Raw genomic sequence first — 22,500 nt, 5'->3', positions numbered from 1 at the left:
GCTTGTAGGCTCGTTTAAAATTCCGCTTCCTGGAAGTACCTTGAGCTGTATGAGTTAAAGGCGGGCGTACATCGCTTGGGATGACAGAGTACATTTAGACGTGAGTCTGTCATGTATACGTTCTCTTCAGTCATCCATTCTAATCATATCGCTCCCACTTCATGCGTATTTGACAGCATCAAACTTTTGCCTCTGAACCGACGTGCCCTCGAAACACCCTCCACATCAACATCACATTTCCAGGAATGTCTCGATCCATCAAAAGAGGAGCAGTGTAGATTTTGATTATTTATTTATTTATCTATTATTTATTTATCTGTTTATTCGTTTTTTTAGTAATGGGCTTTCCCTGTCCATTGACACAGTCTATTACACGGAGGGACCTAAGCTGATCTGACGAACGCTTTATTTATTTATGGGTTTTTTTTGTTTGTTTGTTTTTTTGTTTTTAATTTTTAGTAATGGGCTTTCCCTGTCCATTCACACAGTCCATTACACGGAAGGGGCCTTAGCTGATCTGACGAACGCTGTCAAGGAGTTCACCACGCTAACTGGACTGGGGATTTCGGTTCATTGCAGTGAGGAGAATGGAGGCCGGACAACACTCATTAAAGACAGGCCAGTGGGGAACGCTCTTTACACACGTGATTCATCTGCGATATTAGTCAGAAGATCAGACGGAAGGGGAAACGCGTCAAGTGTCTTCCTTTCGAATCGATAAAAAGCATTATGAATCAGGCAGCGGGACGGGCGGGGGTGGGGTCAGGTGCAAAAAAAACAAAAAAAACAACAACAAAAAACAAAAAAAACCCCACAAAAAACACACACACACAAATACTGGGCCACAGGGCTAAAAATGTTTTAAAAGCAAGCAAGCAAGCGCGCGTGTGTGTGTTTAAATTCATATCTGTATTCTGTCACATTTCGTTGAACGTAAAACAAATGGTACTTCATTTTCTAAAGGCTAACTTCATGCATGAATTGTGCAATACTAATTGTAATCCTAACTGCGTAACCCGAAGATGGATGGGTGGGAGTGAGGCGAGGAATTTCCTTCAGTCCTTTTTTTTTGAGGGAGAAATTAGTGATGCCTAAAGTTCACTTCAGGACCACTTTTGTTGGTACAGTGTCATAGCCAGGCATACAAGAGAAGTCTTTTGTTCCGCTTTTCATCTAAACCGTTTTAAAGAGAAACAGTCCGTGCCAAAAACCATGATTTCACCCACAGAGAAAATGGCTGAAAGTAGCTTGTAAACGCTAGAAACAGGAAGAAGTTTGGAACTGTGAAACGCATTCATGTCCCACAGAGAGAGAGAGAGAGAGAGAGAGAGAGAGAGAGAGAGAGAGAGAGAGAGAGAGAGAGAGAGAGAGAGTTTACTATTAAGATTATAAAGCCAGCTGTGCAACCTATGTGATATGACAGATAATTTCAGACGCAACCCCATTGATGTGGAAACTGTTTGTATACTTGTTTGCTCTTGGAGGTTTTCTTTTTCTGAATACAATAGCCCTGGATTGAGAAGCAGATTGAAGGATAACAACTGAGAGAGAAATCTTAAAATATTTTTCTTATCGCCAAGAGATTACAGTAGTTCATGTTAAGCTCCCGTTGTAGCAGGTTTTAACCTTTCTGACCTACCAAAACTTGAGTGTCGTACAGAAGCTTACCCCCCCCCCCACCCCCCCCCCCCCCACACACAACACACACGCATGCACGCACGCAAGCACGTGTGTCAGGAGTATGTATGTGGAATCATTGTCTAAATTACCTGTTAATGAATAGCCAGCCGTACCTGCCTGAACGTTCCGGAACTGTCATGACACAGCGACCATTCTGTTTTAATGAAAGTGATTATCTCCCCTCTCCAAAGCTTCTGTTTGCATTGATAACGTCCCTTCATCAGTCTACCGCCAGTGTCTTCGTGGTCTTAATTGGAGCTCCCCTGTTTTCACGCCTGTCCACAACTGTCCCGTTCCACCTTCCCAAGCACATTAGACTGCAGGATGTGCAGTGTTTCCCCCACTGATTACCGCCCTCCCAGCAATCACTGGCAGCGTCCGTGGGAGGCGATGTCCTGTCAGCTCCGTTCATTACCGTCACGGCACTCGGGGATGAATACACACTGGCAATGTCGCTGAGGAGACGTGGCAGGGGGAGGTAGACAGACAGACAGACTGACTGATATATCATAGAGAGAGACACTGACAGATAGATTGATAAATAGATAGACAGACAGACAGATTGATATAATAGAGACACTGACAGATACTGACAGGTAGGTTGATAGATAAATAGACAGACCGACAGATTGATATCATAGAGAGACACTGACAGATACTGACAGATAGATAGATAGACAGATAGACAGAGACTGGCTGACTGCCTTTTTTTTTCTCTCTCTCTCTCTCAAGACCTGACTAAGCGCGTTGGGTTACGCTGCTGGTCAGGCATCTGCTTGGCAGATGTGGTGTAGCGTATATGGATTTGTCCGAACGCAGTGATGCCTCCTTGAGCTACTGAAACTGAAACTGAAACTGACTGACACGGGCATTTTATTGTCCGTTCACCATTTAATTCCTCTAGACAGGGTGGAACGACAATCGTTCTAATAAAATCAAAATACCATTCTGTTGGTATCACTCACCCCCCACCCCACACCCATACACACACATATGTACCCCACTCCTCCCCTACATACTCAAATGTCATAAATCGGATAATCTTGAAATCGGTAGATGGTTATCTCCTTTTTTTTCTAATATGCATCGCTCAATCTATTTATCTATATAAAGAGAGGTGTGTGTGGGGGGGGTGGGGGTGGGGGGTGGGGGGGGGGGTTCTTGCCCTGTATATAAAAATATTCACCTCACCATGATGTTCCCCCATCTTTCATCCGCTCTAACCCATCTCTCCTCCTCTTTCCTTTCAGTTCGCTTCCGGTGCGGTGAGTCATTGCTGTCCTTATTGAATGTGCCCGTCTATGATCAACACACACCGCCCACTCTGTAAACACTCTGTGACCAGTTGCCGGGGGGGGGGGGGGGGGGGGGGCCTCACAGCAGCACCAAAAGCAGAGCATTAAAAGGAGACTGCTGCTGGGAAACGACACATGCCATCCGCTATTAATGTTCACAAGACGTGATCCGAGCACAGGCTATAGACAGCCTGACAAATGCTCGGAAGACGGTCATAAAGACTGTCTGGTGGTTCGCATTCAACGTTTTGAACAAGGGGAAAGAAGAAAAAAAGCGTAGGTGGCTTTGAATACTGACGTCAAATTACCTCCCTGCTGAAGTCTTTGGGAAAAAGAAACTAGCAACGTTGCTGGGATGACGTTGAGAGAGAGAGAGAGACAGGCAGACAGACAGAGACAGAGACAGAGACAGAGAGAGAGAGAGAGAGAGAGAGAGAGAGAGAAACAAAATGTACATAAAACGAAGAAAAAAAGGGTGTGTCTGGGGATGGGTGTGTGTGTGTGTGTGTGTTTGGGAGGGGTAGGGAGGGGGAAGTTCCGAGACAATACGTCAAACTCAGAGGCAGACATGTGACGTCACTAGGCCTGTCTGATGTCAACTATTCTAATCTGAGAGAGAGAAGGAATGAGAAAAGGGGGTAGCAAAAGAAGTTGCGAAGAAAAAAAAACGATATCTGTACAACATCCAGAACCTTGTCAGCTCTCTTCTTGCCTCTCCATCGTTTCCCCAGTCTCCCCGTACCCTCTTCTTCACCTCTCCCTTGCCCTTGTTTCGACACTCAGCGAGATGGTTCATTGCTGCCTTCACCGAACGTGCTACAAACCACCACAGCACCCTCTGTTCTACAGCCCCTGTCAAGCTGCCAGGAGGAAACCAGAGCACCAACAGCAGAGCGGTAAAGGGGGGTTAGCTGCAGGGGGAAAAAAGGATAGATGCTGCCTGACATTTGACGTGCATGTTGATGGTCTGGCAAGTGCTTTGACGAAGGTCGCAGAGAGCATCGGGGCTTTTGCATTGATAGTGTTCGACAGGGTGAAAGAATGGGGTGGGTTTGATTAATCAGAACCACCAGAAAGCGTGTAACTGGGAAGGTATTCAAGGTTCCTGCTGCGTTTCAGAAATCAGAGAATGGAAATGATGAATGAATTGGTCCTGTAGACGGTGTGGATTTAAATAGAACGTGTGCAGCCTAAAAGTGGGTTATCAGTTATTTATAATGTTCTTGAATTTGTTCAAGGGGTGGGATCGACATTGAAAGACTGGAACGTATTTGTTTCAATGTTTGCATTAAGCCAGCATGCAGATGACACGTTGCCAGCCATATTGATGGTATATTGTTCATTCAGTGAATATGGCGCTTGCCTTCCTCGCGTTATATTAATACTCGCCGTTGATCTGCAACATGACAATGAACAGCGGGTTGCATATGTATACAGTTCATGGTAAACAGTACGCTGACAGTCTTACAATAGAAACAGTGTGAAAGTGGGGGGAAAAAACACTGCAAGTCCTCTTTTTTTTCTTAACTGCGTGCGATTGGTGTCATTAGTTCTTATAAAAAAGAAGAAACAATGAGAATGAATATCTTCGTTCTGTGACAGCATCTGATCAAAGCTTTCGATACATTACATTCCCTGCTTTTTAATCTCGCCACATTTTTTTCATCTCATTGGCTCTCTCTCTCTCTCTCTCTCTCTCTCTCTCTCTCTCTCTCTCTCCCATGATGCATGTGAATACAGAGCGAAAGTGGACAGTTCGTGGCAACTGTTCTCATGTAATTGGTGACGTCCCCTGGGGCCAGCGCGCTGTGTTATCCAATATTCCAGATCTTTGAAGAGGACATGAGAGGAGAGACAAGACTGGCTGAAACACAGAACGGAAGAACAATCACATGGAGATAGAGAGGGAGAGAGACAGAATGGAAATAGGGAGTAGAGTGAACGAAGGGAGCAGAGAGAATAGTAGTGGGAGATGAAGAAGTAGTTAAGTAGGGGTGAGGTTTCTCTCTCAACAAAATCAATAATTTCTCTGTGTTCTGGAAGATGTACACGGAGAGGCTTTTTAAAAAGTCACTCTGTAGAAACCTCCACGAGGTAAGTTTTGCATCCCAACTGACAGATGACAGACACGCCTTCGGTGTTAACACTGTCCACTTCCTGCTCCCTTTTCTCTGGCCACATCGTTATAATCAGAGGGAACGTCCAGCTTTCACGACGGTCGCACTTGCCAAATTATCCGCCAGATTCTGCGGGATCATGATCGGACTCCTGCCGTCCGTACATAATTATGCAAATTAGTCTCACTGGCGATCTGTCCATTTGCACGTGACGAACGGTTACACCACTGTCCCTCCACTAAGCGTCAAGGGGAAAGCGCAGTGCCTGGTTACTTGTCATGAGGGGATCTGCAGCGAGATGGGACTGACAGTGGAGGGCAGCTGAATGGAGGGTGTGAAAGAGACAGGACGACAGGAAAAAAAGAAACCAAACAAACCCACGCTGATTGCGAAGATAACTACAGCAATCAAGGGGCTGCACTGCAGCTGCACGCAGCTTACCAGAACAGAGTTCCTTTCCTTGGTGTCTGCGTCACTGCTCTGGTCTCCATAGAAATGTAGAAATGTGAGGAGGATGAATGGGTATAGGGGATGGGAGGAACTGCCAGTTCACTTCGAAACGCAGGCAGATTCCACTGCCGCCTAATACTGCCGAAAGCTGTACAAACAGCGGATGTTATCAGTCGACTCTCGACTAGTTATTGATCCGTTAATGCAGAAAACTGATCGCGTGTTGAATACGGGAAGGATATGTATCTGGGCCATCTTCCTGAAAGCCGCGGTGCAGCCGTGAATTAAGAATCTGAGCCTGTCTTTTAAAACCACCTCCAGTTTTTTGGGTTTTTTGGTTTTTTAGAGAAACCGGGGTGATCTTGTACACTTGCAGTTATAATATCATCTTCTTAGATGAACAGACTATAAATAAATAAACGGAAAATAAACGAACAGTTATGAACCGCTCACCTGTATACGCCTAAGAATGATAAAACATTTATTCCGCGCACTTCTGTAAAATGTTTAGAGCTGTGTTTTAGAGCCACAAAATGAATAGCTTTAGTAAACACATATTGATACTCTTCTACCTTGAATTTCATGTCCAGTGATTGTTGCCTTGGGCAAAAATAAGTACGATGAAAAAATGAAGTAAAATGATTATGGCATCATGGAAATAGTAATGCAGTCTCACAGAACAGAACATATATCAGGAAAGTGAAGTGGATACGCTGAAAAGAGCGAGACAGGAAAACATGGTGTTGCTCCCTCCCCCAGCCCCCTCCCCCCCTTCCCGCCCCACCACCCGCACACCATCCCAAACCACTCTCTCCTTGTCGTCCAACGTCTCCGCCGTCTTTCATATCTCTGTTTCAAAGCAGTGCACACTTCCCACTGAATATTAATAGGACTGCTGGTCACAGTGACATAACCCGAGACACCACGTGTCGGGTCGAAGCTTTGTCACGAGTGCTAAGCGGGTGGAAAGAATACAAGATCAGAGACCGTGTAGAGGGGAAGGGGTGCGTGGAAAGTGGCGGGGAAGAAACAGAGACAGAACTACGAGAGAGAGAGAGAGAGAGAGGTGGGGGGTGTTGGGAGAATACTACAAGAGAGGAGCCGGGGGGTTGGAAGGGCAAGAAACACGATGAGAAGGGAGAAGAAGCAGAGTGAAGATAAATCATACAAGAAGTATATCTTAAGTGAACCAGACCGAGAGAGGCAGACAGACAAGCGGAAAGAGAAGCTATCCACATTCATCACTATAATGTTCTCTCTCCACCGCCTCCTCTCACCCTTCCACTTTTCATTTCATCCGCTCATAGCACGGCAGGTCATTGCTGTCATCGCTGAACGTGCATACCGACAATCGGAAGCCTCTCGCTTTGTAACAGTCCATGTCACTTTGCCAGGAGGACCCAGAGCAGAGAAAAAGCAGAGCTGCAAAAAGGGTCTGCGGCAAGGAAATGATAGATGCCGTCTGCCGTTTCACATGACGTGACCCGAGCATAGGATGGAGAGGATCCAGCAAATGCTTTTAGGAAGGTTGTAGAGGACATCTGGAGTTTTGCATTCATCGTTTTGGACAGGGGAACTGAGGAGGTGGATTTGATTGCTGAAGGGGAAGCTTGTAATAGGGAGAGAAACCCCCCAAAAAAAAACAACCAACAACAAAAAAACAAAACAAAAACAACAACAGAGATCAGTGAGAGCGTTTGAGAGAGAGGAGGAGGAGATCGTTCTCGTTTCTGTGTGATGAACAGAGGCTTATTCATATTCCACAGTTACGATCGCCATAATGGATAATTGCATTATCAGTTAGCTGGGTCACTAATTGGTGTGTTTGGCTTTGTTGGTAGCGCAGTTGATAAGCTAGTTCTTTCTGTGTTGTTCGATATATGCTTAGATACTATTACCAATGACAAGTTGAAATCTGCTGGAAAACACTAAAGAGGAAATCTGCTTCTGATCAGATTTTTTCTCTGTTTGATTTAGGAGTGGGCCTGTGACTCATTATCTGACCCGACAGTCGTTTTCAGTTCAATTTTATTGCAGCATCCTCCTTTCCCCTATACGCCTGATGGAACATCAGTCGGAACGTAAGTTGGAGCATAACGTCACTTTTGATTGTTTTCTAAACTTTGTGCACTTGTAAATACAAGTCTTCATCCACAGAGAACGAAAGTCAGAATGAAGGCATTCATTCCCTGACAGGCGCTGCGGACAAACCTTTCACCAGTATTCCTTTGGCCTCTGTCCACCAACCCACCTCTCTCTTCCCTTCTCCCCCTTTCCATTCCATCGTACATCTTCGCCCCCCCCCTTCCCCCCCCCCCCCTCCCCCCCCCCCACTCATCTTATTGGCTCTGTTCCCCGTAGGGCTTCATAAAACGGAATACACGTTGAAAGTTTTTGGTCAGTGTTTTTATTGTTACTTGCCATGCCTGTTGGGTTCAGTTGGCGAGAGTTCATCATATTGGGGCTTTGGAGATGACGAGAGGGTGAGACAGCGGATGGATTAGAAATAAAAGGAAGAGTGCGAACAATGAAACAGATACAGAAAACGAGAGGAGTGGTGAAAGTGAGACGTACGGAAAAGAGAGGTAGAGGGAGATGTTGGGGGGGAGGGAGGGAGGGAGGAGGGAGCTGGGGGGGGGGGGGGAGGATGCGAGGGGCGAAGAAAAAAGAGATAAATTGTTGTGAGTTCAATGAATAATTTCCCCCCTGTTCCAGCAAAAGAGTGCGAAGTGGTTTTTTTGTTTCCCACCTCATTCTGCAAGAAATCCTCACAAATGATACATTTTGCATCCCCAACTTCCTAACAGTGCCCATTGTCGTTCAAAGCGTGTCCATCCCATGCTGCTCGTTCTTCACCACCACCCTTCCTTCTCATCAGAACGACTCTCCCATCTTTCATGACGGTCGCCCCTGCCAGATAAAGCGGACGGACATCAATCAGATGTTGATTGGCCCCCTGTCTGCAGCACTTTTCCAAAGTGGTCTCGTCGGCTGTGTCTCCATTTGTGAATCAGAATGCAAGACGCACGTCAGCTCCAAACAGTTACTGCCCCCCCCATCTTTTTTAACGTGCTGAGGGTGACGCAGTGTCTGGTGGTGCAGCCAGGGAGTGGCAGAGGGACGGGAATGGAAGTGAAGGCCTGCTGAGTGATGGGTGTGAGATGGAGGCAGGGGGAGAGAAAGAAGAAAGTGGGAGTGACTTGGAATTAAAAGAGAAAGTGTGTGTGTGTGTGTGTGCGTGTGTGCGTGTGTAAGTGTATGATGAACCTGTGCGTGTATGTGTATGCACACGTGAACAGAGGTGTGCACGCGCGCACACACACACGCATTCTCACACACAAAAAATGGAAACGACACACAGAAACTTCTGTTATGCAGTGCAAAACAGAATACAAAATGGACATTTACAATGTATGATGTTAGACGAAGAGTGATAAAGCAAAAATAAGCATTCATAATTTACACAAGAAATCATGGAGTTGCATTGAATAATCATCAAAAATTGAAAAGTAAGTCGGCTTACTTCTTGTACTTCCTGTACTTCTGTACTTCTTATACTTCTTATACTTCTTATAAATAAACTTTATAGACAAATAATTTAGGACATTTTATAACAGAGTGAAAGTCATATTCATTTTACTCATGTCAGAGCTTGATACACACACAGAGGGGAATAAACACCGATTTCAGAAGTGGTTTGACACCAGTTTTCGTACCGATTCTGGTGCTAACACCGGTACCAGAATGGGTACAGAATCGGCATACCGGTGTCAATCAGTATACTGTTACAGGAATCGGTATACCAGTACCAATATCGGTATACCAACTATCATACCGTTTTGTTTATGGGTATTCCGGTTATGGCACCGGTATACCGATTGCGGAACCAGTATACCGATTGCGGAACCAGTATACCGATTCTTGAACCAGTATACCGATTGTGATACCGATAGCAAAGTGTGTACCATAATGGTGCACTGTATTTAATCTTCTGTGTGCACATACACATGAAAAGGTTTCAGGCACTAACAGGTCTGTACATAGGTTGGCAGGGGAGACCTGATAAAAAAAAAAAAAACATCACCAGGCACTGTTACCGATATTCGAACCTGGGAGCTCCAAACTCAAAGTCCAACGCTTTTGATCACTCGGCTATTGCGCCTCTACCGGTACCGGAACCAATACCGATTCTGGTACCGATCCGGTAAAATACCGATACCGATTCTGATTCTGGTACCGATTTGTAACCAATTCCGGCTTATCGATTCCTGTTATGATACCGATTCTGATTCCGATTTCCTTACCGACTCGATACCGATTCAGATTCGATACTGAGTCCAAACAGATACCGATCCAAATTCGATTCCTGTACTGATTCTGCTTCGATTCCGATACCAAATCCGATTCACTTCCAATCCTGAATCGATATTGATTCTGCCGATAAGATTCCAAAATTTGTATGACACCGATATCATACGATATTCAGCTCCAGCATAAATCTGTTGATCCAGAAACTGATCGCATGCAAGATAGATATTTAAGAGAGGATGGCAGGTGTTTCTGGAACACTTTATCTGGAGGTCGCCAAGCAAACGTGAAATGCAGGTCTGGGGTCAGTTGCTCCGTCTGTAATGAATCGAGGAAGGACTGGATTCCATGAAAAAAAAAAAAAAAAAAGAAAAGGGAAAAAAGAAAAAAAATGTTTCACTCAGGCTGGCTGGTTTGTCTCATCAAGATTAAGTGAAATGTTGTGAACGGATTTTCGTGATCTTTTGTGGAACTTTTGGCTGAGTCCACAGACTACGGATACCCCAGGGACATTAAAACTTTTTCTTCTTATGCATTTTCCTAACAGGACAAAACTCAACATTTAGAATGAATGATCTTGAGAAAATTTCAATCAATGGCTGTCCACGAGACGTGGAATAATCGGCCAAGGAATATGGGTGACTCAGAATCTGAGTGACTGTTGTTACCTGAATAAGGGTTCAGAATTATCTCTCATATTGGCAAAAGATATGCCTTATTGTCTAAACATGTTTGTTTCTTTTTTAAGAACTGCTCACTTGTAAACTTCATTCTATTTTTTGTACAAGCCTCTTGGTGGGAGTGAGAAAGAGAGACTCAGCGAAAGACACAGTGAGCACATTAATGGTTCCGAAATGGTCTGTGCAATTTTCAGTTATGTTTGGTGAAGAATAGGCATAGAGACAAAACAGAGACACACTGGTTTGCCATGTACCTGTGGCTTCAAAGCACACCCAAGACAAATCTCACCAAGCGAGAGGTTGTGGAGTGGAGGGGTGGCTTTCCCAATGTGGGAGAACTGCTGGGAGACAAGGCCTGCAAGCCACACCTCTCATCAAACATTGATGGCGTTTGTTTTTTTGCTTTTTGGTTTGTTTTTCTTTTTTGTCCCCAATCCCACTTCTCTGTGTTATGTTTACACTGGACCTGCTGTGGAACGTTTTAGCATCATCCACCACGAGTTAACAATGCTGGGTTGGAAGAACTTAAGGTTGGTTGGTTGGTTGGTTTGTTTTTAAAGCCTGTTTCCAGTTTGCTGGGATCAGTGATTTATTTATTTATTTTATTTTATTTTTTTTAAGGGAAGGCGGGGGAACAAAATGCCGCAGCACAAAACTTGAGCACAGAATAAAATCAGCAATATTATTTTGTTTATGACGATAAAAACAATACACAAAAAATACTATAAACCGCAAGACAAAGCCATGCTTTCTTTATCCCTGTCTCTGTCTCCCTCTCTCCCCTCACTCCCCATTTGTTCTGTCTGCCTGCCTGTCTGTCTGTCCGTCTCCCCATTCTCTCTCTCTCTCTCTCGCACGCGCGCGCGCGCGCGCGCGCGCGTGTGTGTGTGTGTGTGTGTGTTTATTTGCTGACATGCTGTCACAGTCTGTGGCGTTGTGTGACACCTTTTCATGACACTGAAATCAGACCTAAGACAATAGCTCCCAGGCACTAATTTGATCATTCGATGAAACTGACATTAAAAAAAAGGGGGGAAGATTACTTGATCAATTTCATCAACATCGGTGGTGGTTTGTTTGTTCAGCCCTTGTGAATATTTATTTGATCATTTTGGTTGGTTTTTTTTTCTCTATCTGTCGGTATACAAGTCAGTCTGTCTGTCTGTCTTTCACACACACACACACACACACACACACACACACACACACACACACACACACACAAATTCGGTGGTAGTTTGTCAACCCTTCTGAATGTGATTGTGTGTGTGTGTGTGTCCCCGCCCCCTTCTCTCTTTTCTCTTTCTCACACAGGCACAAACGCACATGCGCGCGGGCACACACACACACACACACACACACACACACACACACACACACACACACACACACACACACTTTATGTTTTTTGTGGGCATGCTGTCACTTTCTTTCACATCTCACTTTAGCTGCTTTGACCTTTCCAAGACATCTTATCCAGTCCATTATTCGTTGCGGATATAAAGCGTTTTTTGTTGGTTTTTTTTTAAATGCCGAACACAATAGCATCCTGCTGAAAACTTGATCACCGTGTCTTTGTATATCTGTATGTCTGTCTCTGTCTATCGGTCTCTCTCTCACCCCAGTCTCTCTCTCTCTCTCTCTCTCTCTCTCTCTCTCTCTCTCTCTCTCTCTCACTCGCTATTTTTCATTCATTTATCATAATGGTTTGTTATATTATGATGAAAGTAGGTTGACGCATTCACCCATGTCATCAGGACCTCATGGTCAATGACATTGAGTGTCAACACGTCTCTCTCTCTCTCTCTCTCTCTCTCTCTCTCTCTCTCTCTCTCTCTCTTAATTAATTTATCACAATGGATTGCTATATGATGAAAGTAGGTTGACGCATTCACCCATGTCATAAGGACCTCATGGTCAGTGACATTAAAGTGTCAAAGCGTCAAGTGCTTTCTTGCTCTCTCTCATTAGCATTTGCAATTTCAGTGTCTGTCTTGCTCCTTTATTGATCTGCTGGCAGTCTCATAGCTTCTTTGGCTATCCCCTTACGCTATTTCAACCTGTCAGTGACAGCCCAGTCTGTTTGGGGTCCCTGTTCATCACTGCCACAGTGGAGAGTTACGATGACGACACTAGCTTCGAACCAGAAACATTTAATCAGCGGATGGAATCTCTTTTTCTTTTCTTTAAAAAAAAAAAAAAAAATTTAAGACGAGTCGCATCCATTCTTTGGATGTTTTTCTGTCTGTCAGTTGGTTTGTCTGTCTGTCTGTCTGTATATATAAACATTCAACTCTCTCTGACTCTCTCTCTCTCACAATAAAAACATTCGTTCTTTCGTTCGTTCTCTCTCTCTGTTTATAACCGTTCGATTCTCTCTGTCTGTCTCTGTCTCTGTCTCTGCCTCTCTCTGTCTCTCTCTTTCTGTCTCTCTGTCTCTGTCTCTCTCTCTCTCTCTCTCTCTCTCTCTATATATATATATATGTATATATATATAAACATTCGACTCTCTCTCTCTCTCTCCTTTCCTACCTCCCTCTTTTTCTGTCATGTATTCACACGCTGACACTTTCTGTTTTTTAAACCACTAAGCAGCTTAACCTGTCATGACACCCACATGAGCGGAGTTCCTTGTTCTTTGCAGGCAGGTACAGTGGGGTTTTTTGTTGTTGTTTTTTAATGTCTGTGGCATTAGCCACCACCGACTGTAATTCAATCCTGGATGGAGATGATTTTTTTTTTAACTGCACGACATGATCAATCACATCTTGTGTTTTATGCACACACACACACACACACACACACACACACACACTATTAGAGAGAGAGAGAGAGAGAGAGAGAGAGAGAGATGACCGACAACCAGTTTCCCCAAGCAGCCAGTGCAGTCAGCATAATGCACACACCAAAGGGGCATGATGGGCAACCCGGTTACTTTCTCTCTTTCTTTCTCTCTCTCTTGTGGTGACGCAGCTGTGGAGGACTGATTACCTGACAGTGTGGGGCGAAACAGTTCATTACACTGGGCATCCTGGGGGAGGGGAAAGGAGGGGGAGGGGAGGGAAAGGGTGGAATGGGGGATTCTCGTTTTCTTGGCCTCTCACCCTTCTCCCCCATCGTTTGGTCAAGTTGGTCCGGTTCGGGTTTTGATGTCAGCGCCCTCTCCCTCACTACTCCTCTCCCTTACCCCGAACCCCCCCTCCCCCCGTCCCCCCACCTCTGGTGATTTGACCGACAGAACACCCATCCCTAAACAGTTAGGGTAAGAGACCCGTGGACCCACTACTACACTGACGCCACCACACTGACACCACCACACTGACACCACCACACTGACACCACTACGCCGACACCACTACACTGACACCACCACACCGATACCACCACACCGACACCACTACACTGAAACGAAACCACTACGCTGAAACCACCACATTGACACCACCACGCCGACACCACTACACCGACACCACCACACTGAAACCACTACACTGACACAACCACACCGACACCACCACACCGACACCACCACACTGAAACCACTACACTGACACCACCCACACCACACTGACACCATTACACTGACACCACCACACCGACACCACCACACCGACACCACCACACCGACACCACCACACTGACACCACCCACACCACACTGACACCATTACACTGACACCACCACACCGACATCACCACACCGACACCACAACACTGAAACGAAACCACTACACTGAAACGAAACCACCACACTGACACCTACTCCACACTGACACCACCACACTAACACCTCCTCCACACTGACGCCTCCACACCGACGCCACCACACTGACACCGCCACACTGACATCACAACACGGATACCACTATACTGACACCACCACACTAACACCACCACACCGACGCCACTACACCGACACCACCACACTGACACCACCCAGTTCATTAAACCAAGGCGGTGTGACGAGGACAACGCCGTTTTTTTTTCTGTTTCATTCCGGGCGCCAGAAACTCGAACTCAGTGCTCAGGTGCGAGCTCGGTGTCACGCGCTGTGCACGCGCCCTTCAGGTCTCACACAGCCTTGTGTGTGTGTGTGTGTGTGTGTGTGTGTGTGTGGTTGTTTTTGCGGGTCCAGCCTTTAGAAGGTTCTCCTTTAGCACGACGTGACAAAGCGATACCCCAGTGGTCACTGAATCTTTTGCGGGTCCAGACTTCGACTCATTACGAAGGGTGGCGTGGAACAAGTAGTTGGGCGCATGGAACGAAGGCATGGGTGATTGACTGGGAACCAGGCTTCCGCTGAAGTAAAGGTAGATCTGTGAAGTCCTGGATTTGTCATGGGTGATGCCATCGTAGCGAATTTTTGGCAAGAAGTGACCAGTCAGGTGGTTGCTCCGAGTAGATGCGTATTCTTTTGTTGTAATGAGACTTATTGGTTCTTAATTATCTTATTCTTGTTGACTGGATGAACTGTGTTTTGTAGGTTTGTCTAGTCTTCGTGGTTTTTGTGTGTGTGTGGTTGGTTGTTGTTGTTGAAAATGTGACAGTTTTGTGTTGACGCGCGTGAGCATTTGTATGGTTTGACAGCCCTGATATGGCCCTGTGCGGTCGGCTTGACTATAAGCAACAAGAACAAGAACAGTTCCTGTTGATTTGTTGTTCGGTTAAGGAACACATTGTGCCGCAAAAGGCTCTTGTGGACCATGGTGTGCCTCGCTGCAGTTTCAAAGCTGGTTTGTGGCCAGTCATCATTCCTCTAATTTCTGCCTCCATCCTCACACAATATATTAGTTGGTTAGCACGCGAGTTCCGCCTATAAATATTCATAGGCTGCAGGACACAAATGTGAATTTCGACATCACTTTTGTTAGGCATTATGTGTGGCTCTCACGATTATTGATTTTTTATATTTTTGACAGACACAAGCATGCACGCACGCGTGTGCGGGCGCGCACACGCACACACACAAGCTCATACATACATATATGTATATATATGTATATATATATATATATATATATATATATATATGTATGTTTTTTTTAGACAGAATTTTCTTCTCCCTTGATAAATAAAGGGGGAACACAGAAGAAAAATGTTCGAAGGGGAAGGGATTTTTGCAGACAGTTCGGAAAGAGATTGAGAAAGGACGGAAAGTCTTTGTCAGTCTGTTTGTCTGCCTGTCTGTCTGTCTCTCTTTACTTCCAGTGAAAAACAGAAGCAAAGAGAACGACTGTATCACTCCAGGTATAGAGGATAATTGTATTCAGCACTGCAGGAATAATGCTGGAATATTCCCATAGTGACAGCGTCCCATACTGTTGTAAGATGCAGAAAGGTACGTCGACGAAACTACGTATTCCCTATTTCGTTATTCACCAAAATCAATAACAAAAATCGTTGCCGCCAACTTCTGCTTGTACCCCGTTTTCCCCCTCTTCCTCCTCCTCCTCCACCTCCTGACCATTGAGGCTGTTTCCAGAACTTCTCTTCGTATTCTGTGATAGCCAACATAAAGCACAAATGACGAATGAAACTGTGAAATGCAAGTAACGGAGTATGGCACTCGTTCAGTCCCCAACAGAAAACTTCTGGTCTGTGTATCACCTCCTTTTCTTACGCCCACTCTGCTCCCTAAAAGAACCACGAAACGACTCCGCCAATCTGTCAATTAACAGAACAGCTCTGTGCCACACTGACGGTAAGGAGGCAAAGGTGGTGTGACCACTAACGAACGTCAAGATGCAGTAAGCGGATGAAGTTTCTGCAGTCTTCACGTTCGCACATGCCGTTGCACCCACTGTTCTAAAATTACATGGATAGCTCACTGGCCAGGACAGTTGAAGCCAACTGGACGCCAAATTGTTACTCGTATCCGACCGCCAGTCCGTTGACAAGTCGTCTGCTAACTGGTGGTAGTTTGGTTCGAACAGTATTTTATTTGGAACATGTCACAATACAACACATATATCGATGAATAGGACAACAAGAAAATCTCATAAAGTCCTGTGGTGGTAGTTTCTGAACTGTAACCGTGCATCCTCGACGATACTGTGTTATGCTTGCCCCCACGACATGCCAAATGTTGTGTCTTGATTGAAATCTGCCAATGGTTTGTCTTCCAAAGTTATTACAGGAAAACAGTGCATTGGCACGTGGCGCAAACTTGCAGTGGAGGCACACACAGGAATGTCAGCATAACAAACGCCGCCAGCAAGTGAAAGCTTGCCGTGAAGCTAGCTGAGCGCTCGGCTACACATATTAAGTTACCGCTTCGCGCTATACTGACACGTGAAGCAAAATGGCTGATCAAACATTTCCACTGCCTTCAGTTAACACAGGGGTTCAAAGAAGGCATGCGCTATCCACCTATATTTAGATCAGTGCGTTGCACCTGCATGTCGAATGACAGGATTAGACCTGTTACGTTCCCACACCCTCGTCAGCTGCTGGGAAAGGCAGTGAACGCGGTCATTCCCTGGACGGAGGAGGTCGTTAGGATTTCGTTGCAGTGTGCCAGGGTCTCCACATTGACGTGTTTCTTTTGCGCACCTTTCACTTTCCTCTTTTCACCTTTCTCCCGTCTTCTCCTCCTCCTCTTATTTGTCGTTTCCTTCTTTTCTTAGCTGGCTGTAACACAAACATCCCCGTAATTCTACACACGAGCGTGTATATATATATATATATATATATATATATATATATATATATATATATATAGAGAGAGAGAGAGAGAGAGAGAGAGAGAGAGAGAGAGAGAGAGAGAGAGAGAGATATAGATAGATATAGATATATATATATGTGTGTGTGTGTGTGACTTCTGTTCCACTTCTTTTTAGGCAGTCACATTTAGTTTTTTTGAGTGGGGGCGTGCTAGGTATTCTCGTGTTTCTTAGTCCATTGACAGTTGTTACGCATTACGAAACAGTTGAAGTGCGTGTCATAACTTCTGAACATGCAGGTCTGCACACACACTGGCCTTGGAGATGAGAAAAAAACAACAAAATCCAGCAGAATAAACAAGTAACAGTAGCAGGAAGAACGCCCTCCACCATGGTCTGTCTCAAGAAGTACTCTCAATTCACAGACCTTGTGGAGGTACGTTTTATACCACCGGAGCACCCTTTGTCGTCCAGTATTGATTTTGAAACCTCTGTGTCATCTGACTCATTTGCGCCGGGGTCTCGGGTTCGAGCCTGGGTGGGGTGGATATGTAAGAATCCTCTTCTCTAAACCAGAGAGAGAGAGAGAGAGAGAGAGAGAGTGAGTGAGTATACCTGGGGCCTGGCATTATGGGGTTACTGCCAGCACTAGCCAGCTCAATGTCCGCACTCTATAATAATAATAATTTACTTAATTTTTTTTTTTTATAGCGCTATAATACAAGCATAAGCAAGCTCAAAGCGCTTTACAATCCAGTACCTAAAGTGAAACAAAGCATATAAAAGGTAGTAGAAACATAAAACAAAATCATTCATATTATAAAAAAAAACAACAACACAATGCATAAAACTCACAAAGTAGCATATCAATACTACAACTGTTACACTCCAACACACTAACACCCACGCACGGCTGAGATGACAGCAATTTTCACTTAAAATACATACATGTAAAAAGGTACATAATTGTAATCTGCGTGCCACAGATTTTGTAAAAATCGTAAAATAAAATTTTGGATAGAAAAGGTAAAAATAGAAAAAAAAATCGGGTCATTCTCCCTTTCGAACCACACCACAACCATCCATCTACCCACTCCCATTCTCTCTACTCTCCCATCACACACACTCACATTGCCATGGGCCTGGGACAACAGCACTATTAGAGTTATGACAAGTATTTTTTTTTTAAAGATAAGTTTTAAGATTTACTTTAAAGGTAGATAGATGAGTTGTTTGAGAGCAATAGGCAGAGAATTCCAAGTTGTTGGGCCGAAGACGGAAAATGACCTCTTTCCACAGGAGTTAAGGAAGTATCGGGGAACAGTTAGCTGGGAGGAATCAAGAGATTTCAATGTTCTGTTTGGCAAGTACGGGTTAACAAGCTCAGAAAGATATGAGGGTGTGGTATCACAATTAAGGCACTGAAAGCATAGGCAGGCAACTTTATATTCAATTCTGGCTTGAACAGGCAACCAATGAAGTGTCCGCAGGAGAGCAGTAGCAGTCTCTCTCCTCGACTTTTTAAGGACAAGTCGAGCTGCACTATTCTGTATTTTCTGGAGCTTGTAGAGTTTATCATTGGGAAGGCCAGCAAAGAGAGAATTACAATAATCTAGGTGGGATAAAATGAAGGCAACAGCAAGTTTGTTGGCGGCATCAACAGTCAGGAAGGGGGGCGGATTTTACTGATCTTTCGAAGCTGAAAGTAAAGAACTTTACACAGGTGGTTCACGTGAGTTTCCATCGTGAGGGATGAATCGAGGTACAAACCAAGATTGGACAAAACTAGAAAAATAATTTTCTATGCCAGAACAGATGATAGACGTTGTACTTATCTGCTTGAGCTTATTTTTATTACCAGTTAACATTAGTTCTGTTTTGTCATCATTCATTTTCAGTTTGTTTTGTTTCATCGACTTTGCTACATTTTCTATACCAGTTTTAAATTTAGAAGCTAAACATGGAATTTCAGAGGGAATAGTAGAATCATGCAGTTGAGAATCGTTGGCAAACATATGATAGTGAGGTACAGACTGTTGGATGATCAAACTTAGACGTTGTGTGTACATTGTAAAGAGTACAGGTCCCAGGACGGAACCTTGTGGTGCCCCATATCTGAGCACAGACGGAACAGAATGGTTTCCATTTACAAGGACAGAGTGTGTGCGACCTGATAAGTAGGAATGAAACCATTTCAGAACAGTACCATTGAGTCCGAACACAGCACACAACCTTCTGACCATAATGTCATGGTCTATCGTGTCAAATGCTGCAGAAAGGTCTAGCAGTGACAGAATGGATACATTGCCTGCATCAGATACTAGCAACAGGTCATTGACTACACGTAATAAGGCCGTTTCCGTGCTGTCGCTTTCTGTACGCTGACTGAAATGGCTCCAGGAGACTGTGGATCTCAAGGTGTTTCATAAGCTGGCCAAGCACAATACGTTCTAAAACTTTAGACAGAAATGGGAGGTTTGATACTGGTCTATAGTTTTCTCAGGTTTTCGGGATCAAGACTAGCTTTCTTCAAAAGGGGACACACCAAGGCATGCTGGAAGGACTGTGGGACAACACCTGAGGTCAAGGATATATTCATGATACTGGTTATGATAGGTAGTAATTCTTCTAAACATTGGTAAAATATAGAATGTGGGATAGGGTAATTCTTCTAAACACTGGTAAAATGGTAAAGTGAAAGACAGAAGACTGTGCTGTGATTTCTGTCTCGAACGTGGTGCACGTCAGCTTTCTGTGCAGAACCGCCTGGAGATGATCCTAGATAATTTGCTCGGCTTGAAAGTACACGGAACAAGAAAGAATCAGCGAATTCCTGAGACGTACAAAAAAGATGAAATAAAAGCTTTCGCCATCAGGGCGGCAAAACGAGCTTGCCCATATGCGCACGGTCGGCATCAGCCGACAGCAAAACGTACCCACGCAGACCTCAACCAGGAGAATCTCACAGCCCATCCCCATGAGCAAGAACATTCTCTCTCCCCCTCTTCCCCCCCCCCCCCTCCCCTCCCTTCTTTACCGAAACCGATTGACGACGTGTCCTTAAAATTGGACCGGTGTCCACTTTTGGTTTAAGGACTGAGTCCGCCTAAAGGCCTCTTAGTTTTCGCCCCCAGCATTATAACTGTGTGGGGACAGAAGAGGGGTTGGGTGGGTGTCGTGTGACTGACCGTCACTTGGCCCAGCAGGGCTGTCCGTCATAATTAGATTTCCCGTGTCTCCGGCCGGCGCTGCCATTGCTTTTATTGGCTGCCGTTTCCCCCGGTGCATCACAATGCAGAGCGCACGTGGGTCCCAGCCGGTGACTGTCGTTGTGGTCATTATTGGTGACGTCCTTTGGGGGGTTGAGGCGCTGTGTGGGGGGACAGCTTCTGTTGTCACTCTTAGTGAAAAGACGTTAGATTAAAGAAACACACACGCGCGCGCGCGCGCGCACACACACGCGCACACACACACACACGCACGTATGCACACACACACGCACGCACACACACACACACACGCGCGCGCACACACACACACACACACACACACACACACACACACACACACACACACACACACACACACACACGTGTTACGCAAGCATAAGAACGCACAGGCATATGCAATCACTCTCGCACACAGACGCACACAGACACACACAGACACACACAGACACACACACACACACACACACACACACACACACACACACACGAAATGAATCATGCATAGCATGGCCCAGATATTTCAGGTTCAGTGATATACTCGTGACAAGTTGCATAAGATATGGTCATGGTCACCCTACATCTTTTACGCGTTCCAGGAGAAAAGTAATATGACTGTTTTCTGAAACGTCATTCTGATAAAACCTCTATGACTTTATTTCCCTGCATAGCTGTCGGATAGATAATAATAATAATATTAATAAAATGTAGGCTTATATAGCGTAGTACCCCGATCTCAGATGGGGCTCACCTCGCTTCACAATAAATAAAAAAAAAAGAAGAAATTTAATGACAATGGCAAAAATATGCATATGTAAGACTGACATGATAAAAGATATATATATATATATATATATATATATACATACACATATATACATATACATAAATTGACACAGGCGCCATCACTGTCTCAAATCCCACAGGTGCAAATCACAGCAAAACAAAGCACGCCACATTCACCACTGATTATTATCCTCATACATATCAGAAAGCTAGCCACACAAGTTTAGTGTTTCTTCTTGAGCCTTTCTTTACCAGCGGTGTTTTGTGAAGCAGGTGCAAATTTGCTCCTCATGCATACCTATATATGTGTGCATATGTAATATATATATATATATATATATATAATCTGTGTGTGCGTGCGCGTGTGTGTGTGTGTGTGTGTGTGTGTGTGTGTGCGCGCACACACACAAACAGAGCAAGAGACAGACTGTAGGAACGCTTTGGAAGATACACAAACACACACAGACGGATGAACACACGAGGGATACCAGACACGCAGAAAGCTTACCAGTCCCCCACAAGATTCCCAAATGGCCACAGATAACCACGGTAATCAGGGGGGGGGGGGGGGGGGACTGCAGTGCAGCTGCAGCCACTAATCAGACCAAAGTTTCCTTCTCTTCCAAGCCGAAAAAAAACCCCCCACCTTTAACCCTCCACAAACAGAAGATGGGGAAAGAAGACATAAAGTGCCGAGGAAGGAGTCACATTAAATGGTGTGGTCTGACGGTACTGTCGTCAGCGGGCGGGAGGCTATCAAGACAGCAGACGTGATTATGTGATCTGGGTGGGGTTTTTTTTTTCATCGATCCATCGATCCCGGGCGAGAACAGCCGCGTGCCACAGTGGACGTTGAAAAGGATTGTAGGTCACGAGGCGTGGCTGAGACGGCTCTCTTCAGTCAAATGGGCCCACTTTAGTGAAACAAAGTAAGTAAGTTAATAAATAAATAACAGATTAAACAAATAAATTACTTAAATAAGTAAATAAATAATGAATAAATAAATAAATGAGTGAATAGATAAATCAATAAATGAATGAATCGATCAATAATACGTGCTGAAAAAAGCACTAACAAAGTACGGTGACTGGAGACAGTTTCCGATCAGTTGTACTGATGATGGAGTCTCCCGTCGGTCCGACGGATGAGTAGGCAGGTCGGCTTATCTGTCAGATCTTCGTTGTTATGATGTTTGATTTGTTTAGCAGTTTTGTGGCCTATTTTCGATGCTTTTTTTTCTTCACTTCTCCATTGTAATAAAAATGAAAGAAAGACCAACTGAAACCTGCAATGGA

Source organism: Babylonia areolata, chromosome 19 (genome assembly GCF_041734735.1).
Source record: "Babylonia areolata isolate BAREFJ2019XMU chromosome 19, ASM4173473v1, whole genome shotgun sequence".
In the NCBI taxonomy this organism is placed as follows: Eukaryota; Metazoa; Mollusca; class Gastropoda; order Neogastropoda; family Buccinidae; genus Babylonia; species Babylonia areolata.
The sequence above is the reverse complement of the archived record's forward strand: the minus strand, read 5'-3'. Positions refer to the sequence as shown.